This window comes from Oncorhynchus kisutch, unplaced genomic scaffold (genome assembly GCF_002021735.2).
Source record: "Oncorhynchus kisutch isolate 150728-3 unplaced genomic scaffold, Okis_V2 Okis03b-Okis08b_hom, whole genome shotgun sequence".
Lineage (NCBI taxonomy): Eukaryota > Metazoa > Chordata > Actinopteri > Salmoniformes > Salmonidae > Oncorhynchus > Oncorhynchus kisutch.
Window position 1 is genome coordinate 19279180 of NW_022261980.1, and position 5233 is coordinate 19284412.

A 5233-nucleotide genomic window follows, 5' to 3' on the forward strand; every position below is an offset into this window, starting at 1 on the left:
CCCTGAGTACCAGGCCATTAAGACCTGATGGAGGGACAATAGAGCCCTGAGTACCAGGCCATTAAGACCTGATGGAGGGACAATAGAGCCCTGAGTACCAGGCCATTAAGACCTGATGGAGGGACGATAGAGTCCTGAGTACCAGGTCATTAAGACCTGATGGAGGGACAATAGAGCCCTGAGTACCAGGCCATTAAGACCTGATGGAGGGACGATAGAGCCCTGAGTACCAGGCCATTAAGACCTGATGGAGGGACAATAGAGCCCTGAGTACCAGGCCATTAAGACCTGATGGAGGGACAATAGAGCCCTGAGTACCAGGCCATTAAGACCGGATGGAGTGACTATAGAGCCCTGAGTACCAGGCCGTTAGGACCTGATGGAGGGACAATAGAGCCCTGAGTACCAGGCCATTAGTACCTGATGGAGGGACAATAGAGCCCTGAGTACCAGGCCATTAAGACCTGATGGAGGGACAATAGAGCCCTGAGTACCAGGCCATTAAGACCTGATGGAGGGACAATAGAGCCCTGAGTACCAGGCCATTAGTACCTGATGGAGGGACAATAGAGCCCTGAGTACCAGGCCATTAAGACCTGATGGAGGGACAATAGAGCCCTGAGTACCAGGCCATTAAGACCTGATGGAGGGACAATAGAGCCCTGAGTACCAGGCCATTAAGACCTGATGGAGGGACAATAGAGCCCTGAGTACCAGGCCATTAAGACCTGATGGAGGGACAATAGAGCCCTGAGTACCAGGCCATTAGGACATGATGGAGGGACGATAGAGCCCTGAGTACCAGGCCATTAAGACCTGATGGTAGTGAGCTAGTGTTTTGTGTACTACATCATCCATTTAGTATGATGTGTTTATTTTTTGTTGCAATTCCATCCTGGACTGCATCTTCAAGGAATTACAGTGAAATTCCAATTCTCTACTATGCTTTTTGATAAGGACAATTTGGAATTGGAATTTGGTTTACTTTTTGAATTGCCTGGAATTTAAATGTAATGGACACCAACCCTGTGGTGAACACAGCTCTGGTTTGAAGGGGAACCCTGAGCTGACCAGGTTCATTAAGGTTGAAGGGGAACCCTGGGCTGACCAGGTTCATTAAGGTTGAAGGGGAACCCTGGGCTGACCAGGTTCATTAAGGTTGAAGGGGAACCCTGGCCTGACCAGGTTCATTAAGGTTGAAGGGGAACCCTGGCCTGACCAGGTTCATTAAGGTTGAAGGGGAACCCTGGGCTGACCAGGTTCATTAAGGTTGAAGGGGAACCCTGGGCTGACCAGGTTCATTAAGGTTGAAGGGGGATCCTGGGCTGACCAGGTTCATTAAGGTTGAAGGGGAACCCTGGGCTGACCAGGTTCATTAAGGTTGAAGGGGGATCCTGGGCTGACCAGGTTCATTAAGGTTGAAGGGGAACCCTGGGCTGACCAGGTTCATTAAGGTTGAAGGGGGATCCTGGGCTGACCAGGTTCATTAAGGTTGAATGGGGCAGTGGGGTGTTGGCTCGCGTTAGAAGGTGATAAATACACCAAAAGCTCATGGCACTTTGCAGGAAATCTTTTAAAACAAAAAGCATTGAAATGTGAAAATAGCATCTTCCTGTATTTTAAACATGTCAGACTTTTAGATGTCCCAAATGCTTCAATTTATTTTACCTTTTTTCAAAATGCATACATTTATATTTAACAATGTTACGTTCTGTATATAACTTGTAAAATATGACATGATTGTATGTTCATTGTAAATACATTAAATACTATTTTAGTTTTTACTATGCCCTGTTGGTCCTCCTTACTGCAACACAGTATTTATAGGCTGCTGTCTGTTGATGTTCTATTACAGTATTATACTAGAAATAATATATTAAGTTCCTGTTGACAAATATTTTATATTGAACAATATATTGTTATTGTTCAATAAAAAGAGAAGTTTCTGTTTATGACATACAGTATGTTCCCTTCCTGTCCGGCAGATGGCATTGTTGGGCATATGAAAGGAGCTCTTCCATCCATCCCCTCTTACAGTCAACCTCTTACAGTCATACTAAGGTCGGGATTCAATCCCATGGCCCCTTTTCGGCTATGCACCATTTAAAATAAATGTTACCACGGTAACATTACCATGATTCAATTCAAAGCAAACACTATCTATCAGACAAGATAGATAATGACATTATAATATCATAGACAGATAATGACAGTATAATAACGTTCACCTTTATTTAACCAGGTAAGCTAGTTGAGAACAAGTTCTCATTTACAACTGATACCTGGCAAAGATAAAGCAAAGCAGTGCGACACAAACAACAACACAGAGTTACACATGGAATAAACAAGTGTACAGTCCAAATTAAAATATATATAATATAGATTGATAATGACATAATAACAAATATATATAAATATTGACAGTTTAATAACATAGATAGATAATGACATTATAATGGCATAAGTAGATCATGACATGACATAATAATATAGATTGACAATGACATAATAACATAGATAATGACATTATAATGGCATAAGTAGATCATGACATGACATAATAATATAGATTGACAATGACATAATAACATAGATAATGACATTATAATGGCATAAGTAGATCATGACATGACATAATAATATAGATTGACAATGACATAATAACATAGATAATGACATTATAATGGCATAAGTAGATCATGACATGACATAATAATATAGATTGACAATGACATAATAACATAGATAATGACATTATAATGGCATAAGTAGATCATGACATGACATAATAATATAGATTGACAATGACATAATAACATAGATAATGACATTATAATGGCATAAGTAGATCATGACATGACATAATAATATAGATTGACAATGACATAATAACATAGATAATGACATTATAATGGCATAAGTAGATCATGACATGACATAATAATATAGATTGACAATGACATAATAACATAGATAATGACATTATAATGGCATAAGTAGATCATGACATGACATAATAACATAGATTGACAATGACATAATAACATAGATAATGACATTATAATGGCATAAGTAGATCATGACATGACATAATAATATAGATTGACAATGACATAATAACATAGATAATGACATTATAATGGCATAAGTAGATCATGACATGACATAATAATATAGATTGACAATGACATAATAACATAGATAATGACATTATAATGGCATAAGTAGATCATGACATGACATAATAATATAGATTGACAATGACATAATAACATAGATAATGACATTATAATGGCATAAGTAGATCATGACATGACATAATAATATAGATTGACAATGACATAATAACATAGATAATGACATTATAATGGCATAAGTAGATCATGACATGACATAATAACATAGATTGACAATGACATAATAACATAGATAATGACATTATAATGGCATAAGTAGATCATGACATGACATAATAATATAGATTGACAATGACATAATAACATAGATAATGACATTATAATGGCATAAGTAGATCATGACATGACATAATAACATAGATAATGACATAATAACATAGATAATGACATTGTAATAATCTAAATAGATAATGACATATTATACCATAGATTGATATTGACATAATAACAGATTGATAATGACAATATAGTAACATAGATATATAATGGCATGTTATAATAACAGATAGATAATGACATTATAATAACAGATCGATAATGATATAGATAGATAATGCCATAATAATATAAATGGATAATGACATGTTATTATAACATAGATAGATGACATTATAATAATAACAGATAGATAATGACATGTTATAGCATAGATAGATAATGGCATTATAATAATATACATAGATAATGGCATAATAATATAAATAGATAATGACATATTATTATAGCATAGATAGATAATGACATGTTATAGCATAAATATATAATGACATGTTATAGCATAAATATATAATGACATTATAATAATATAGATAATGACATTACAATATAACTAGATAATGACATTATAATAATATAGATCATGACATGAGATTATGGCCTAGGGTGGTCTAGCGGTTTAACCTGCTGCCTCCTCTTGACATACACTGCTGCAGCTATAACTAGATAATGACATTATAATAATATAGATCATGACATGAGATTATGGCCTAGGGTGGTCTAGCGGTTTAACCTGCTGCCTCCTCTTGACATACACTGCTGCAGCTATAACTAGATAATGACATTATAATAATATAGATCATGACATGAGATTATGGCCTAGGGTGGTCTAGCGGTTTAACCCGCTGCCTCCTCTTGACATACACTGCTGCAGCTATAACTAGATAATGACATTATAATAATATAGATAATGACATGAGATTATGGCCTAGGGTGGTCTAGCGGTTTATCCCACTGCCTCCTCTTGTTATTATAGCATAGATAGATAATGATATTATAATAACAGATAGATAATGCCATTATAATAACATAGATAGATAATGACATTATAATAACAGATAGATAATGCCATTATAATAACATAGATAGATAATGACATTATATTAACAGATAGATAATGCCATTATAATAACACAGATAGATAATGATATTATAATAACAGATAGATAATGCCATTATAATAACATAGATAGATAATGACATTATAATAACAGATAGATAATGCCATTATAATAATATAGATAGAGAATGACATTATAGATAATGACATTATAATAACAGATAGATAATGCCATTATAATAATATACATATATAATGACATTATAATAACAGATAGATAATGACATTATAATAATATAGATAATGACATGTTATAGCATAAATATATAATGACATTATAATAATATAGATAATGACATTATAATAATATAGATAATGACATTATAATAACAGATAGATAATGACATTATAATAACAGATAGATAATGACATGTTATAGCATAAATATATAATGACATTATAATAATATAGATAATGACATTATAATAACAGATAGATAATGACATGTTATAGCATAAATATATAATGACATTATAATAATATAGATAATGACATTATAATAACAGATAGATAATGACATTATAATAACAGATAGATAATGACATTATAATAACAGATAGATAATGACATTATAATAATATAGATAATGACATGTTATAGCATAAATATATAATGACATTATAATAATATAGATAATGAC

The 5233-nt window shown here is 33.5% G+C and overlaps 1 long non-coding RNA gene across 1 annotated transcript; it reads left to right on the forward strand.

The window, feature by feature from the left end:
• The first annotated feature begins 711 nt into the window (after positions 1-711).
• On the forward strand, positions 712-1782 carry LOC116359596 (uncharacterized). Its single transcript, XR_004206705.1, has 2 exons — positions 712-1074; positions 1112-1782. It is a non-coding gene; the product is annotated as an uncharacterized LOC116359596 (long non-coding RNA).
• The last annotated feature ends 3451 nt before the right edge of the window (positions 1783-5233 follow it).